Here is a 19,615-nt window from a genome sequence, read left to right as displayed (position 1 = left end):
GATCCAACAATGTTGATGCCTATATAGGCACCTATAGGTGGCGCTCTAGTTCATACCCAGAAGAGAACAGATTCAGTTTACTGTATTCCAGCACCATATGGTTTACCTATGCAAATGAATTTTTTTTATATTTGGACATCCTCAAAAACTACATTTTAATGACTCATTACTGTACATAATAAAGTTAAAATACATTTATTTTTATCTTAAACAAATAACAAATATTTTTTTCTAAATTAATCAGTACGTTGAGTTTAAAAATATTTTAAAATGACAGGTTTTTGGCCGATTTAAACAACCTGGCAACAACAAAAGGAACCTGTAACACAGTATGTGTGTAAAGTTTCCTCGTGCCTGCTTCATTTGATACCAGTGGGCAGCACGCGCACTGACGCATGCGGATCTATCTTGTCAATTCACTGTAACCTTCCGACTTCGCTGCTTTTACAAACTTTTTAGCTTTTATGTGGGACACTTATAAGCTTTTTTTTGCGGGGTTTTCCACCTCCTCCACCCGTCTGTGCTTGTCACGGACACTTTTCCAGGCAGCAGAGAAAGAAACAGCCGCTGACGGGTCAGAAGAAGACAGTAAAATTCATGGTTATGGACGGAGAGACTTGTTGCATGTTGCTGACAGCGGTGATACAGTGAGGTAGGGAGCAATGAGACGACGGAATTATTATTTTTTTCTGCATTTCTCTGTTACTCTTCCTTTAGAAGTTTCTTCTGTGTTGACAATGTTTGCCAATTTGTTTTCCTTGTGTGGTGAATTGACAGCGTTGTATTGAGCCATGTCCAATATGGGCGGGGACAGCAGCAGTTACTGTGAGTGAGACAGCTAGCGCCATGAATCATAGCTCTAGTATTAGCTGTGGCAGATGGATCAGTCCGCACGCGGTGAAAAATTAAAGCTTAAAATTAAAGCAAATTAAGGCTTTCGTAAAACAAATTAATTAATTAATTAAAGTCAGTTGTTGTTATTAATATTATTATTATTAATATAGATATTTTAATTGTAGTTTGAAGTCAGGTAATTTGTGATCAGGTAAAAACGGGACAACTAAGGGTTTACATCTATAACTCTTAAAATATTAGCAGCCAGTCAATGAACACATTTTTATTGGTCTGAGATATCTAGAATGAGCAGAGCAAAGACTTAAAAAAATCCTCTGGTCCCAGGAGTTGCAAGGAAAGCCTTGTGGCATGTTGATTTTATCATTTTGGTAGTAACAGTAATGCAGTTAAAAATAACAGGGGTAGAACAACAAAAACGGGTTAAGGATGTTGCATTTAATTTACTGTTTGATTTACAGTCATGATATTTTTTTTTTTTACAGTACACAATAATTTTTAAAGGACAGGGTTTTAAGTGAGAATGTACTGCATTCACCTAAAATGGGACATTTTTCTTTGGTCAAACCATCTTTTTTTAAGGCTATCAAATGTCATAAAAGCATGACTTATTCTATTGTGTCCCAACCTGGAACATTACAGACATTTTTAGTACATTTGTTACTAAAAAATTATCGAAGGTGATGCACATGTCCATTACATTACTCCAGAATAACCCATAATAGTTGAACACACACACACACACACACACACACACACATCCATTGTAAACAACATGGCACCAAGGAAACTGACAAAAATAACAGAAAGCATGGCAGAAAAGTTGGACAATCTATTTTAGTTAATAGCCACAGTTTATGATTTAATGAATGAATGACTGAACTGATATTTGGATCTAACCATTCAAAAAGCAAACAAACATGACTGTGGCATTTTGCCTTACCAGCTGTTCCATTTTAACTGAACACGTCATCAGTGTGAAGTAGGGGTTCTCTGTGTGTTTGAATATCTAAAGTTATTTTACTTAATAGCATATTATCTTTATAGAAATATAGCAGAGTCATAACAAGTATTAAAATTAACACAGAAGGTAGTATACAGAGTTTTTGTGTTTTTGTTTTTTTTTGGTACACTACCAAAAAAGTGTCCCACATTGCCTGACTTTCCCTAGTTAAGTTAATAGGGTCTTCTTTTAATTTAGAATTTATGATATTAAGTGTTTACTCCTCCAGTAAAGCATTAGGATAATTTAGTTTGATGCATTCTTTGCATTAACTTATAATTGAGTCTCAAAACATAATTAACACTGTTTCAGTATTACATACTGCATAGTTAAGTTTCTGTTCCATTAAAACAAGCTTTTTTTTTGAATGAGTGCACTTGCATTATGCAGTATTTTGTAACATGTCTGACATTTTTCCTCAATAGCATATACTGTAAACTAACATGCGTTTGCTCCCAGAAACAGGGGGATGCAGGTAGTTCAAGTTGCACACAGGACATTTATCAAACTATCATTTGCCTTAAGTTAACAGCAGTTGTACCTAGGTTTTACTCTCATTCATTCTGCCCCAGGCTGCAGTCATTTTTCTGTCTAATTATTTCCTTTTTTACTGTGCACCACACTTGACAGTGATGGATAGCAGGTTAAAAATGGACATTTTCTCCTCAGTTAGTGTATGTTGGATTGACTCAAGCATGCATGGTGTTCTTCCCTCAGACCAAAGGACCTTGGAAAGATTGTGTTCCCCTCTGCTTTTCCCATTCCAATATGATACAGTTTGTCTTCATTTTCCTCCGACTTGGACTCATTTTCGTGATATATAGCTAAAGCACATCATCAAGACAGAAGTGTAGGTTATGTCAAAGTTATGCCATCATGATTACAGTCTAGGTTGCAGACGCAGGCCTTCTACCAGTGCAGCAGCACTGAATAAGCATTGACTGTGTAAAGATGGTGGTTCCCTGATTGGATGTTTTTCTTTGTCCAAAAAACCAAGTTGTCAAATATTAGTAGTCCGTCAGACTTCTAAATGTCAATTCAAGAAGCTTCCATATTTATGCACCTGGTTAAATGTTATGATGAGGTCAGTGCTTAGTAATGGCTCACTTCTGACCCGAGGTCATGCTGGAAGTGCACGAGTCCATGACTGCACAAACCGTGTGGTGCTGTAATCACAATAGTAGAAAAGTGGAACAGGGTAGACAGATGATGTTTGCTTTGTCTGTGTCCCATTTGTTCAACATCTTTTTAGTGTAATCTCAAATATTACTGAAATGCCAAGTTGCAAAGTTTTGATGTTGGTAATCAGGCTGCTTTTTGTGAAACATAAGCCAAAGTTTGTATTTTTAACTCCACCAAGGAGGTTTTGTTTTCGGTGCTGTTTGTGCTTTTATCTCTTTGTGTGTTTGGCTGTTTGTCAGCTGGATTATAGAATAACGATTGGCCTGATTTTTTTTAAAAAACTTATTGTAAGGTTGTAGCATGGGGCCAAGGAGGAATCCATTAAATTTTGGACGGATCGGAATCCAGGGTCAGATACACAAATTATTTTTCACTTTCATTAACATTGCGAGACAGGGCATTTGGCCTTGGCGGAGGTCTCTGCACTTTGATTGTCCTTCTAGTTGATAATGCTTTAGCTTCGTAAAGGGTTAAAATTATCTAAAATAATTAAACCAGTTATTGTAATTTCCCCACCTTATATTACTATTTTCATAAAATAGGTCTACTAAATAGGGCTGCAACTAACGATTACAGAGAGGTCAGAAAATGCTGAAAAATGCCAGTTTACTAAGCCTAGGATTACATCTTAGGCTGGAACTAGTGAGTGTTTGCATTTTTCCTTGAAAAATACAGTGGTTCTCAACCAGTGTTCCTCAAAGCTGTTCCAGGGGGTCCCCCTAAAAATGGGAAACAGTTTATTTTTTACTATTTAATTCAGTATGGAAGTAAGCCCAACGTGAGTATTGACAACTATATTCTGGTCTAAATCATATCTAGTATCCACAATCTTCAGATGGAGGTCCCTGAAGCAAAATCTGGGGGTCGGTGAGTTAATGTGTGTCAATTTAGGGGTCCTTAACACTGGAAAGGTTGAGAACCACTGGATTAATAGACACATCATGTCAGACACACTACCAATACTGCAATACTCCTCACATTGCGATTAAATTATCGTCTGACAAGGCCACAGTTTCATTTTTCTGTCCTTGGATTGCCTTGCAGAAATATCATCCTTTTTATGAATTCAGTCAAAATCCACAACACTATAAATGACACATCTATTGTGACTTACAGTCATTACATTTTAAAGCTTTTTCTTTTGCTCCGGGTGATCTCACATCCTCCGAATGATATATTTTATGGACATCTTTGTGGACACTGTGGAATATCTTGTTTTGTTTTGACCCAGTTTCTTTTTGCTGCATTTTGTATTTTCAGTTGCTGACCTGAGATGGAGCAGCTGTGACCTAATGATTAGAATTCATTCCGTTTCAAAAAGCGTGGTAGCGCAGCAGGAATACTGCAATGTATCATGTCTGCGGCAATGAGCAGAACAAGTTTTATTCACACATGTACCAGATTCCCTACTGTACTGTACATGTGCTTCACGTTTTCTTTAAGACTTGACTTCAGAGGAAAGTTCTCCAGTCTGTTCTCCTTACTTTTGAAGTTACATGCTCCTCCAATTACTGGGGCCATGCAGTCTCCCCTATGGTGTCCTTGGACAGCTCTTTGAGTGCCTGAAAATGTTGCGGACCATTAATTCTGGATTGTCTTCATCTGTTTGCATAATTTTCCCTCCGTAACCATTTTCCTCCCCCATTTTCACAGTCTGTGCTCTCGGGTTTATTTTTTTCTCTTTTATGAATGTTTGAGTCTTCACAAGATTTCAATTTTATATCATTTTTTTCAATACCACTGACAGCTGTTAAACTTTTACACCAGCCTGCTTTATGGTATACAGCCTGTCAGCTGTGTACTGTACACAGCATGTGTGTTTTACAACCTGTGTGCTGATGTTGACTATTGAAACTCTTCACCTGCCAGCATAAAGGTTTACAGATGTATTCACCGGTATTTTTTATTTTCATTTTTAAATTTCCAAAAATATATGAATCATAAACACAGCTGAGCAGTCTGTAAACACAAAATCAACTGTAAGTTAAAAACAATGGGGTGCTTTCCTTAACCTTGTGCATTTTCTAGGTTTTTCAGTTAAGACTAATTTGCTGTCAGGCAGGAGGTTGTTTTTGCAACTCAGGCAGACTCCAGAAATTAATTTATCCAAATAACCAAGTCCTCCTGGGCCTTGGAGGTTGGGACACTGAAATGGCCCTGGTAGGCAAAGCCGCCGTTTGATGTCTGGAATGTTTTGGCTGACTTAGAGCAGGCGACTGGAGTGGGGGGATCATTTTCACTGACCCATGGGATTTTTAACCATTTTCATATACTGAGAACAAAACAAAGTGAGGAAAAATGCCTGAGCTGATTTGCATCGACTTTGCTATCAAAAACTGAGCTGAAAAAATGAAGTGAAACTCATTCAGGGATTTTTGTCAGGACATACCTGGACTAAAAGTGTGACTTATGTTGTTGTCACAACATCATGCATGCTAAAATGTAATCTCAAGAGTCGCCAACTTGTAGTTATTAGGCTTTGCCGATCTTTAAAAACAGCCATATAATAAAAATGTCCTCTATTAATGCACTCTCAGTGCTAATTAGGTGGTCATTTGGACTGCGGGCAAAGTAAATACAGGGCCCATCCTAATAATACAAACACTCTGATTGTGCACTTTCATTGTATAAAATCCCTCATTAGGTGTACGCAATGTTGGTGTATAATTTGTCCAATATAAAAAAAAAATCACCCACATTAATAAAATAAATTCCTATTTATATATTGGATCCTCTTAAAGACTTAAATTACAACAACTAAATGCTATGCTTTTATTAAACAAGCCCTGAGGAAAGGGAAGTGCAGGAAACCAGGCGGTCTTGAGTAACGGGGCACTTGAGTTTCCAGCGTAATAAATAATTCACAGGTCCTGTGTGATGAGCTGCTGAGGACAGAAATCCCTAATGACAGCTTTTTATAACCTATGACTCAGCTGGCCATTATGCTTCTGACATCCTTACACAGACCACATTCCCTCTGCATTCTCACTGCTCACTCTTCTCTCACTTCTCTGCGCTGCTTCGCCCACCGCATTGACAAAAAGGAGTTATATTACAAAGTACTATATACAGTTGCTTAATAAAAGAAATTGAGTGGAAGACATGTTAAAATGAAGTTATTGCATGTTAAATATGTTCTTTTGATATGGCACTTTCATGCTGTAAAAGTGAGGCGGGGACATTGAGGATAGTATCAGGATATGTTGTGTGGTACTATTGTTCATTACACGGATGCCAAGTATCAATGTTTTGTTGAACTTTTGGTCTCTAACCAGAATGATAAAATCAACGTCTTTTTCAGTCTACTAGTTACATTTTACTGCAATGAAACAAAGACGTGAAGGAGACACTATCTGTATAACTATCTTAAAATAGAAACAGACAAATTTTTCCTTTGGTGATATAATTAATAGTTGAAAAAAAGTTGATGGATCCCAATATTATTCCATAATAAGTGTTACCACAATATACAGCAAATTGCAGTTTTTTTTTTAATAGATTTGCATGGATATTGTATCGGGATGAAATCGTGACAATATCATATTGTGGGGCCTTGTGGTTTATGATTTTATAGTATTTCTTCTCCTGTTTTTTTCTTACATCCTGCCTCAAAGTGTGTCTTTTTACAAGATTCATTTATGAATCAGTCTCACAGTCTTCCCTCTAAAGTGTAAAAAAAAAATTCAGAAACTGTGATAAATGCAGTAATTTTGGATGAAAATATGTGATAGGTTTGTTCTCAAAATGTTTGATATAGTTTAACTGTGGTTATTAATTTCTTTCTTTTGTCATTTCCCGTGTTAGGTCCATGCAGGAGGGATTGGGCAGACCTTCACGCCTGTTGCTACTGCTGTGAACGTGTGAGGTAAGCGACTGAATAATTGAGTTTCTCCAGTCTGCTTTAGGTCTGTGACTGATCAAGTGTTACAGTGTTTGATTGGCATAATGGCACCGTACCCCCCCAGGTAAGGTCAGTCCGAGCAACATCTGGGTCTATTATGCATTATGCAACTCCCAGTATGAAAGGCAAGGCCTCATATGGTATTGGTTGATATCATTATTGTTATCATTTCCAAACCCCAGCTCCCACTAAGAATAGGTGGTTAATTTTAGATGCAAAAAAAGATCCAATTACTCAGGCCTCTGCTTGTGGTTGTCCCCAGAGTTAGTGCAGGGAAATAAATCTGGTGGCCTTGATTAAGTACCTGACAATAGAGTTAGCACAGCACTAGTGGTTTATAGTAATACAGCGGACATGGGCAATTAGGCCCACCAAGTAATTTACAGTACTGCTTGCAGGTGGTGACCTGGTATGAGCTTGGGACCACCTCAGTAACAAATTAGATCGTATAGGCAAGCAGAGTTGCAGCTCTGTAGGACTTCCAAATAAAGCAAAGCAATCAAAGATTATAAAAAGCTTGACGCGTATTTCAAATTTGTTATGATTTTGTTCCTGTGAAAGGAATAACATATGGCGCTGCGTTTTTCATGCGTGATTTTGTGCAGAATGAATGATCACTTTTATACGTTGTTGATCTTTTTACGTCAGCGTGGACCGCTCTCCTCTCGTTGCTACCTATTAATTATGAAATACTGTAGGTCTTGCCCATTTCATTTTACTACTTCTTCCTGCTGAACTCGGTGTGAAAGGCTGCTGTTCTTAAATAGGTGTATAAAAGTAAGAGTGGGGAAAGTTCCCCCAGCACCCACTCTCCCCAGGATTATGTCATCAGAGTCAAAAAGGCACGGCTGAAGAAAAATAGCTTGTTTCACACATGATAGACACCTTAACACATGGAGCAAATGGAGCGGGGTATGTGGCTACTTCTCTTTGCGGTAGCAGGACACACAGCACCGGCCTTCATACACAGAAATTCATACATTCATACAGTTGTGGTATTAGAATCCATGAATGTACAACCCTGATTCCAAAAATGTGTGAAATGTAAATTAAAACAAAATTCAATAGTTTGCAAACCCTTTTGGATATATATTCAGTTACATTCTGTACAAAGCAAAGATATTTAATGTCCAAGCTGATAAACATTGTTAGTTTTTGTACTCATTCTGACGTTGTTGCTTGCAACACATTCCTAAAAAGTTGGGACATGGGCAAACCTCTCTGTTATATTTCACACCTTTTCTTCAAAAAATGTGTGTTGTTTGGGAACTGTGGACACTAATTGTTGAAGTTTTGAAAGTTAAGTTGCTTTGTCAAGATTCCCAAGCAGGCCCAACAAAATCTTCAACATTTAAAGATTGTCTGCATGGAAAAAATGACCAAAATCCCACCTGAGCACTGTTAGATATTAGTTTATTAATGCAGGAAGTGTATCTTTTCCATGCACATAATTCTTTATCTTAATCAGTGTAGTTTTACTGAGTTAATACCAAAGTCTGGTCTAAATTTTTATGTTAATAGCTGCATTGGAAACATTTGGTGTGTTGGAAACTTATTTCTGTCATTGTATGTTATTTTATTTACAATTTAAACAGCAACTTTTTTGCAACTGGGGTTGTATTTAACATTTTAGAAAGTTTTGTCTCTTATCCTGAAATGAGCTGTGTCAGTTTTCTTTGCAATTAGAGGAGAACGACCTGCATTGTAAATATAAACAAGATTATCTTCTTTTTATATAATATTTTATACATAGATTAAATTTTAATATACATATTTTATTTGCATTTTAGGAACTGTCAGAAAACCATACAGTGACATGAGTCATTCCAATAATGAAACCTCACCCACCCCCTCCCATCCCTCTCATTTGTGGCTAAAGAATTATGATGACAATAACAGTGATAGCAGGAACAACACAAATCAGTAAATAATAAGAATAGATAGTAATACTTAAATTTTAAATAAAAGTAAAAAAAAAATAAGGGGAGGAAAGCAGGAATGTATGGGTCATTGCAGTGCATAGTAGTACACACATTATCTCAGTGTACTTTTGTATAGATAACACTTCATCATTGTACTGTCCTGTGTGTAACAGTGAAGAAAAACAGTGCCCTCTTCTGCCTGCCTGCCTGCCTGCCTGCCTGCCTGCCTGCCTGCCTGCCTGTCTGTGTTGTTTCGCCCACAGATTGAAACATTACTTCAGATTTTGCTGTAGTTTACAGTGTGGAGACTGGCTCTCTGCGTCTGTGGCTTATCAGCCTCTTGTGCAGGTCAGCCACTGGGCTGTGTGGCACGACCTCTGGAATAACTCTGGCCACCATTATCCCCACTGTCAGCACGTAGGCCTTAGTGTGAGCTGATTTCATCAAGGCCACCACTACAGTATGGTGGTCGCCCTGCTCCCCATGACGGACCACTGCTGGGCTGGTTTCCTCAGCAAGCCTCTTACATTTACAATAGCATGTTCTATACAGTCAATGCAGTGTCTTTCTGTGGAGGTGTTTCTCAGCCTCTGTTTTTGGTCATATACCGAATTTAAAGTAGTTTTATATTTTAAAAAAATCTAAAATAAATTATAAAAATTGATACCGGTAGTCTATTATTATTCATATTTTGTGTTTACTCTTTTATTACGAGTCAGAACGAGACCTGCTCCATGACTGTGGAGGCTATTTTTATGGGTGTCATTCATTCATGACAAACAGCCTGCAAATAGGGAGAAAGGCTAATTGGCATAAACTCCAATGATGTAAGCAGCACCACACCAGTAACAGCTGTGTGTGGTCCAGCAATGCTTGCACAGCTATTTTAGAGCTCCAATGCAAAAGAAATACACTGTATACTTGTGCTACACCTGCAATGCAACTCGGTCTTGAGGACAGACAGTGTAAGCAGCAGAACATTTTGTTTTTTCCCCTGACAGAGAAAGGATTAGTTTTGTTGAGCTCAGCTATTATTTCCGTGACCCCCTGTCAAAACTAATACATGAGCAATTATTAATAAATGAAGCCTGTCTTTCCCGAGGTGATTGCGTTTTCTATTTTTGATAGATGTGTGAGTGAGCATCGGTTAGAAGAATTATCACATCATTCCTGTTATTTAAATTTGCACAGATGCTTTGTATAAGAAAGAAAATGCTTGAATAAGCTTCTAATTATGAGCGCTATTTCCATTCACCCAATAAGGAAACGTTCTCTAGGTTATTTCCACAGATGCAAGTGTGAACTCAGTACTGGACTACTGGAACAATATTTAGCATTTCTGCTACTGATGTTTAATCTCTCATTAGCCTTTAGGTGACACGAAACAGCATCAGCCTCAATCTTGCGTTTGCCAATCAGAGGCAGGTTGAGTGACAGGCACAGAACAGCACATCTCTTATGTAAACCCTTCCTCTACCACCACGAAATTAGAGTGGCTGTTGCTACACGCTGCCGCCTCCTGCTTCTACACAAATGAGAAAGTAAGCACTACGGTTCAGAAGTTCACATTTTGGATGCGTGCCGGAACTACTTAAGGCCGGTGACGGTTTTTTTCAGGGGGAACAGGTGGTCAGAGTGACATAATTCTGGCTCACTGTTAAGATCTTTAGAAATTAGGCCCTGCTGCTCTGCCAGAAGTGTTATTACTCTGTCAATATGTATGAGCGTGAGTTTATCTGACTTGTTACTCATGTAAACTGATAAAAATGGAAAGATAAAATTAAGAAACACGCGTGAATCCTTTCTTAGACCTGCTTCTATACTTAATATGTATATTTCAGCAAACAAACAAATCACGTACGGATGCACCCATCTTTGACATGTCTCAAGGCTTGGCTGAGAAAGCTATTTATTCTCATACTCTGTTAACTACTGGCACGTATGCGTTCGAGTGGAATGCCATTCAGAATGCAGAAAATATATTTAGTTCTTGCCAACAGACAGCAAAAGGCACCAGTGGGTCTAGCCCCTGTGTGAGAACAGTTATTTCTGTCGCAGTATGGACTTTCAATTACTGTAATCCGCTGCTTGACTCCTTCAAGAATATCGAGGCTGATTAACTATGTAGATACATTAAGTGTGACACCTATAGTACATATAAATGGACATAGCTTCATTTTTTTTAACAGAAAAATAATTTATTTTTTCTATATTTTTTAGAAAGTATTTAACTGGGGTGTTAGTTTGGGGATGTTTAACAGTTTACAAGTTTAATCTTACTGTGTTTTATGCCTTTATTTATAACTAGGTGGTAAATCCTTTAACATCTGGATCAACATTGGAGTTCTTGTGCTCAGATGCCATTCATTCTTGGACAGCACTTGGTGCTTTTGCTTGAAAAGTGTTCTACAAATAAATTTAATCATAATAATTATTATTATTAGCATTTTAATCCCTGAAACCTGCAAAAATTGATTTAATTTCTTTTGAAAATATGGAGAAAAACATAACGAGCAAGAGTATGCCATAAAATGCAAAAAAAAAAAAAAAATTGTAAAACTTGACAAGGGAATGTCCTGAGAATTAGGAATTATTAGGAGGAATTATTAATCAAAAAAACAAGGAAAAATCTTCCATAAAACTACCTGTATGATACTTGTAATTACATATATAAAATAATAAAATTATAGGGTTTTTTGCACTTAAGTTAATTTTCTTGTTTGTTTTGTTTTTTACTTTGCTTTTTTTCATGTAATTGTGGGGTCATTTCTTCTTAAGTTGCTTCACCTTCTTTCCACTTTCCATGTATTTCAAAGAAATCAAGTCCATTTGCTCGGGTTTCAAATGGTTCATTTCAGCTTATACTGTACATAAGAGCAAAGAAACAGGAAATATAATGTAGAATATTTGCTTGTCTTTGGTTTGATAAAAAAAAAAATCATTGCATGCAAGAGTTCATAAATGTGCAGACACAGTTTGGCAGATTTAAGTTATTATGAGTTTCTTTCAGCCCATTAATAGGTAGGTGCTTATGGACAGTGGAAATACCCCACAGCTGCAGTCTGGCTGTTGCTCCATATGTGATCCTCCTGTCAGACCCCCTGAAAACAGTCAAACTTGACTACTATACAGACACAGTCAACTGCAGCCATAGAGACATTTGTTCAACAAACAGTCTAGGAGCATAACGAATCCACAGAGATCCTGCTTTTCTTTACAATTAGATTGATATAAAACATTGTTAACCAATTATTGTTTACCATTTAGTTATGCAGTGATGCATGGTGTGAACAATGCATTTCTTTAAGCTGTATCTGCTATTATTGACATGAAGGCCCACTAAACATTCTGCATGATCTTATTTTGGGAAACCCTGTGAGGTCTGTGCTTATATTTGGTGGAGGTTTTACCCAAAGCTGGGCAAATCTCATGGCAAAGCCATGTGATTCAACAGGGATGAACAGAGAACAATGCCCAGATAAGTGAATTACCTACCTGGTAGGAACACACAAGAGCTGTGTCCTGAAGCTAGGCAACTGGCAGGCCTTGTGTTTGTATTAGGAAACAGTTGAGCAGCTCCTGCAAACACAGCTTATCCTGTTTAATTGGTGTGTAATTCCTGCAAAGTTGTCATATATGTCTATTTTTCTTGACCCATACAAACAGGAGAGGGCAGTGTGAATGGTCATTGAGTGGTTAAGTGGACGCTTTTAGAACGGCGAATGATTGGTGGCAGGAATTGTGTAAACACCTCTGAACTTTTAGTGGACAAAGTTGTATTGTTTATATTGGAGCAATCTGAATAACATAGACTGACATATTGTAAAAGATTTTTTTCCGTCTACCTAACCGCATTGTTTAATACCAGTACACTGAATTGTTAGTACCTAAACAGCTTATTTTCTGCAAGTCAGACAATACATTTAACAGATGTGTCATAAAGTATTTTATGAAAAGAAAAGGTTTTATGTTTATTATGATTAAGAAAATAATTCTGCAGATGAAATGTAAATTGGTTAGCTATACTACAGAAAACAAAATAAATAGATCTGTTATGGCTGTTGGGGACAAATTTGATACTGCATAGTATAATGATACATTTGTGTGGCAATATTGTGTCGATACAGCGACATAAGTATAGTTTTTTTTTCCAATATATGAATTATTAATATTACAGATACAAATTAAAGTTTTGGTAGCGTGCTAGAATAGTAAAAACAATTGCATTTTCAGTTCACTAGATACAATTTGCTGCAATAAGGACTTAAAACTTTGTCTTTTTAGATAAAACAGATGTTGACAAAGTTTTCCTTGTAGGACATAATTGACAAAAGGTAATAAATCACAACATAATTTACTGCAGTACTGAGCATATTGCAAGGTATTTAAAAATCTAATAATATTGTATCATGTCTTAAGTTTTGTGATAATATTGTATCGTGGGAACGCAGTTGATTCCCATAACTACTTGATGGTCATTGTGACTACCATAATGTGTCCAGCTTTCATTCATTTAATTAACTTTATTCACTGAGACACTAAATTCTGTGCGACTTGGCTAAGACATATTGAGTACAATTGGATTTTAAAATTAGCTGAATATATGGATTACAACAATAACAACCTTTTTACACATCCAGTATTTGTTTGTCATAACATCGATGCCTGCAGATTTGGAATAGAATCCATCCAGATTGACTAAAATAATGTGAAATAGATTTGTTTGTCCTATCTTGGATCTGCTGCCTTGAGTGAACAATACCTTTACCTTGACTCAGTGCTCAAACTTTTTAAATGTCCTGGAGGAGTTCTTGTTCGAGTCCCAAACCTACTGAGATCTCTAATGAAGGCTTTACCTTCCAGGCAAGCATATTTCTCCGAATGACAGTAATTTACATATGATGTATTTAGAGAAGAAGAGGGCAGGCTAATTCTATTTAGAGATTTTCCTTTGTTTTAGGAGTCATTAGCAGCTCGCTCAAATCTAATTTTTACAATTTCATCAGGCCATCTTGGAAAGCCTCTGTGAGCTCATCAGAGAGAAGCATTTATTGCTAAGTGTTCTCTATTGCATTAGCACACAATAAAGCGGCCAGGGACTGCTACAGACGTTTATGTGGAATCCAGTTAACACTCCGCCAATTCGTTTTTTATTGGGACACAATCAATTTTTATTCATTTTAAAGCCAGAATGCTTTCTTTCATTGTGTGCCTACCCCAGCTTATTATGCCCTAAACTAATTACTCAGTTGTTTTCACAAAATGCTAATGTTTATGTTAAAGATTTCCTTTTTGAAATGCAGGCCTGACGTGCATACACATAATGAGAGACTCTGTACATTCTAATGTGAGTCTGTCACATATGTTCTTCATTATCACACGCTTCCCACAATGTTTTTTAAGCATAATAATTGCATTCATTTAATTTGTAGTCTGGCAAAAACAATAATGTCTCAGTAATAATACATAATGTGGCATATTAAAGGGTGGGCTCAACATAATGCAGCTTTTGAGAGTTTCTTACATTTCTTAACTCTGTAGACAAATACATATCATTGGCATGTGCATTTTATATATTACTGTATTCAAAACTTTTAGCCGCTGCTTAATTTGGTGCTTGTGTGCCGAGAACTCGATCCATCTGTGGTGGAAGAGCAGCTGAAGACGTCTCGATGTGTGCATCTTCACTACTGTGTGATAATTAGAGTGCTTAAGTGCTCCTGGAGACAAGACAAACCCAGATACCCTCTTCCTCTTCAGCCCCTCCTCTCATTCACCAAGAAGGTCTTTAATGGCTCCCCATTTGACTCTGATATCATTTATTGTTTGGTATCAGATGTACACCCTTGTACCCTTCACCATTTGCACTGAAGCATGTTTGACCTGAACTGTAATGCAGGCAACAGACGTCAAGTCTTTTTCCTTCATCCTATGCTCCAACCCTCAGCCCGCTGCTCCTTTCCCATCAGTAAAATGCACAGGCATCTTCTATTTGGTATTGCATTTCAATATGCACAAACAAAGAATATTCATAGCTGCATCCTCAGATGACAGTCAGTGACATTGCGCAGTGTACAGTAAATGTGTATGTGCTTGTGTGTGGACTTTCCGTACGTGCGTGCAGATATTTTTCTATTCCAGTTTTGGGATTTGTCCTGCAGTGGGCTCTGGAATGCTTTCAACACATTGATGAGATGACAAGTTATCATTGATCTGTCCTTACTTAGTGGGATCCATTAAATAATGTATGGGCTCCTGTGCATTACCAGTGCACTCTGCTGTCCTCGACCCATTAGAGGAGTAGGGCATGGGGCCCTTGTGGCTTCAGGCCCTCAGAGGTCCTTGGGCTTTCATTTAATTAAATTATCCTATAATGAAAACTCCCATAATGAGATTAATTTTAATTATTTATCACCGGCCGATTTGAGGGAGAGGCTGCATTAATAATGTATGAAAGGGCTAAACATTTTTCAATTCATCACCTTTTCCTTTTGTTAAAGGTGCAATTTATTAAGTGCTCTGCAGCTGCTAGGCTTGATGGTCGTGGAGATATGGACAAACAGGCCCAGAGGTCAGTCAGAAGGGCGGCCCAAGTTCTTGACTGTCGGTTGATAATATTTATTAGTTCGCTTAATTAGCATAACCACATAACATGTAGTGTTATGCGTTCCCTGGCGTGTTTACATACATACATTCAAACTTAATTTTTCTTCGAAGACCTGTCTACGTTTTGAGAAAAAGTAGCATGTCACAGTTTTGGCATTCCTCAAATATATAATAATGTTCTCTTCAGTTACTTAAAGCTTGATGAATTTTATATTAATACCTAAAGGCAGAGAAGTAATCAAAATTCTGCCTGTAATTCTCTGCTGCTGTTTGTACACCTCCATCAGGTTGGCATGCTGATTCCCCTTGTGTGAGCACATTAGAAGACTTTGGTGGCTGGCCAACAGAATAGGGGAAGATTGTCGACTGTCACACAGTGTGAAACTGTAATTAGCTGGCATGGAAGTGTGCTTATTTGAGTTCCCGGGCAAGAGAGATAGCAGTACAGTTGAGATATGTAAGCTGATACATTGTTGAAAACAATTACCTCTTGTGATTTAAATGAGCACATTTCACGTCTTCCAAACTTTTGTATCAACTGACAGAAACATATAGGCAGGCAGAGAAGTGGCCCAGGGCAGGAGGCAAGAATGTCATTGGGATGGTGAGTCGAGTGCATTTATCAGGCCTTCATCAATAGTTGATTAATAATTCAGGCAGAGTCTGGGGCTTCTTTAGGGCAGGGTTTCAGCTAGCTTGTAATTTTGTAAATTGCATAGTCATCATGCAATGGATGAGCCAGGCTGCTCTGAGTCTCAGCTGTGAAAGTAGGGTTGGGATTTTAGTAACAGGTACAGGGAGAGTTTAATCCAGATGTGGCAGAGTTGTAGTCAGGTATGCACAACAAATGGGAAACAAAGAGGCCTGGTGAGAAAAAATGCAACGACAATTGGAAGCACCTTGTATGCCACAAAACAACATATTAAAGGTTAAGTCGTTCCTATAATGATACCAGCGTTGTGAATGCCTCTAATACTCCCTAAAATGCGAGTATTCAAGTCTACACAGCGATCTAAAATACCAAGTAATTTATTGATGAACTTTTAAATATATAATGACAATATGGTCACCCTTCTTAGCAACCATCTTCTGAAGATAACAGATGGAATAGTTACCAAATCTAAATGTTTTATTTTAATTAAGCATGTAGTTGTAGTAGAAATGCACATCCATCCACTTGTTACAGTAAGACAAAGTTTACGACCTGCGAGACTAACCCTCCTATTTATTTATTTATATTTTTTTTTACTAAATTCATTTTGTTTGTTTTGATTATTTCTGGTTTTGTTTTTGTTTTTTGTGTGTTAGTTCGCTTGCTGGCTTTTTGAAATTGATTGAAGGGTTGCGTAAGGTACTAACTATTGATGTACTGTATGATTTTCATTCGTAACAATTTAAAAAAAGAAAAAAAAAAAACTTACATAAGTTTCATACACGAATCAAGCGACAATTGTCGTAGAAATCAATTCTTATTTGCTGCTCTAAAACATTACCTTGCACGACAAATAGCATATGTTGTGATGCTGTATTATCCAGATAAATGTGAGTATCAGATCAGGACTCGGCATCAGCAAATGACTTGGATTGAGATCTGGGGAAAAAAAAAAGTTGACTGGGACATCCCTGGAAAAATGGTATTGAAACATCCCTTATTAAAGCTTCTGTACACAAATAATCTCAAACAGATAGAGAGCAAGAGATGAAGATAAATTGTTGTTTCATAAGATGCAGAAAGGCGACACCTTTTGAGCTCAGCACTCTGGACACAATTGCAGTCGAAAAAAATCTATTTCTTTCCACTTTAGCTTGGCTTCAGAATTAACAATATTACACAAGTCAAAATGGAAATCAATATTCAGATAGTGGCTTTTTGTTAAACCACTAGTCCCGTCCTTTGACAGGTTTCCACTAGAGACTTCCCCTGGCCCACAGAAAACAAACAGGCATTTCTTTCCATTGTGAGCTGTTCAAGGTGCCTTGGCCCAGGTGCAGCGTTAGCATAACAGTCCGTGACCAGTGAATGAGCAAACCCCTCAATTACCCCAAGCCAGCTCTCTGATAACTCCCATTCAACAAAATGGGCCCTCTAATTGCCCTGACCAGTATTACCTGTTCTGCGTCCAAAAGCGCGCTATTCTTCCACATTGTTTCCTAGGCAACTGGAAGTTTTTGTGACCTATAAAAAGTTGCTACTCCTGTAACTGATCCGAGGCTAGGCGGTTGTTTGTTTCCATGGCAGGCTGCTGAGCTATTTATAGGTCTATCTAGCTGGTACAAGTGGGCACAGAAAGCATTACCAACAATTTTATTCATTTATTTAAAAGAGAGAAGTTCTTCTGTGCTTTTTGATGGGCTTAAAGTCAACTAGAGAGTTGAGTGAATGTTTTGGGAACAAAAAACACCTGGGGCTTCAGCAACTGAGTCACAAAGTCAAAAGGAAGAAGGCTTCACACTCCTCGCCTCTGTTTTCCCACTGGCTGCTTTTCCCCCTCAGTGCAGTAGCGGATCCTGGTAACAAAATGTAATGTTTATTTTGGAGTCAGAGGCAATGCCCTGGATTGCCGGAATTTCTTTGTTGTGGTTTCGTTTGTGTTTTTAGCAAAGACTTGCAGAGCTGCTGGTATTGATGATTCACGTGTTCATCATCAGAGGTCCTTGGCAGTTCATCACGTCTCCCCTCACCATGTGCGTCTCTAGCAAAAGGTTAATCAGGGAACCCTCCATATTAAAGTGATAATTTATCTCTGATTCACAGGGTTGAAAAGGCGTATTAATTATCAAAGGTGTCTAGTTCAAGCAGAGATCTCCCTTAAGGCATTTGGCAGCTGCATCAAACTTAACTCCACTTTCAAAATCTGTCTCTGACTTTTCGTTCTGTTCTCTGCCTTCATACACTTCACAGAATGTAATATCATTACCTCTATTTTCCACTGTTTCCTTTATTTACATGCTTTTGCAATTGTTTCGTATTCCTGAAAACATTTTCAAAGTTCAGTCCAAAACCTTTCGTTTTTTCCATTTAAAAAAAAAAGAAAATAGAACATTCTTGCCTCATAATAGCTAAACAAAGATACAGTGAGTAACTTTTGAGTCCACAGAGAAGATTTAAAGCAGCTAGACAATCGATGGAATGAGATGGACTTTTGAAAGAGATGAGATATCAATAGGAATCCATTTAGTTTATGGACTAGATACATTAACTTAACTAACAATCAATCATTCCTGTCTTTAAAGCTTTTTAATGCACGTAAATCTAACCTGTCAATACATTTTCCAGCGTCGGGCTCACTCCTAACACCATGGTTGTGGTTATTCACCTACCTTAGTCCGTTTGTTACTTCACCCTTCAAATGCACCTTTTACTGGGCGGTCTTCCTCATGGGCACTTTTAAATTCCAGTAATGCTGCTTCACAACAAATACAATTCTATGATAGAAGAAGATAAAATAGTTTACAGGAAAACCTTTTGGCAGGGGACTAATATACGGAGAGAACACAATTGTTTTTGAAAGCACATTTGAGTTAGATTGTTCAAGATGTATTGGCCATAAAACTATTGTGTTATTTTAAGCATCATGTCTTACACTGAAACAGAGCAATACTGTACACCATTATGTGGGTTACTGCTCTACAAAACTGTAAAATACAAGACTGTTTTTCTTCAAATCACTTGTAAGCAGTTCAAGCTAGATGAGATACAACATATTTTCACACAAGTACAAAGGGTGAGTGTGCTGCGCGGAGTGCATTGCAAATTCCATTTCCTCATGGAGGAAGTCACCTTTTAGCAGGGCCACTGCTGTTCCAAACACATCAAGAGGAAACAAACATGGAAAGTTGGCATATCATTTAGTCCAGTCGGTTCTATTGATGTCTTTTACAATGATATGTCTGTCCAAATGAACCGCATTAGGAGACTGCAAAGTCTTAGGTCTAAAAAAAGTGGACGAATATTACAGTTAGACTGAATTTGACACAGAGAATTGGTGTTAACTTTAAAATAATTAGTGTCATATTTATCATTTCCTCCTGGTTTATAACACACTGTTAGTGGTCTCCTCACTTAGATTATCCAGTCTTTGTTTTTTTCATTTGTAAAGTAGCTTGGACAGCTCTTCCTGTTCATTGGATATTGATAGTGCAGCAGTA

At 37.5% G+C, this 19,615-nt stretch overlaps 1 protein-coding gene across 13 annotated transcripts in view; it reads left to right on the top strand.

Annotated features, from left to right (window-relative positions):
- Nucleotides 1–388: 388 nt before the first annotated feature.
- The window catches only part of eya1 (EYA transcriptional coactivator and phosphatase 1), a 69,233-nt gene continuing 50,006 nt past the window's right edge, over nucleotides 389–19,615 (top strand). For all 13 annotated transcript variants that reach the window (XM_042510506.1, XM_042510519.1, XM_042510517.1 and 10 more), the window contains exons 1-2: nucleotides 389–652; nucleotides 6,842–6,902. The gene's annotated coding sequence lies outside the window, so the exon portion shown is untranslated. The remainder of the gene's footprint in view (nucleotides 653–6,841; nucleotides 6,903–19,615) is intronic.

The sequence above is a fragment of the Plectropomus leopardus genome, chromosome 21 (genome assembly GCF_008729295.1).
Source record: "Plectropomus leopardus isolate mb chromosome 21, YSFRI_Pleo_2.0, whole genome shotgun sequence".
Classification (NCBI taxonomy): domain Eukaryota; kingdom Metazoa; phylum Chordata; class Actinopteri; order Perciformes; family Serranidae; genus Plectropomus; species Plectropomus leopardus.
Note: the sequence above shows the minus strand (reverse complement) of the source record. Positions and strands in the feature narration are given on the sequence as shown.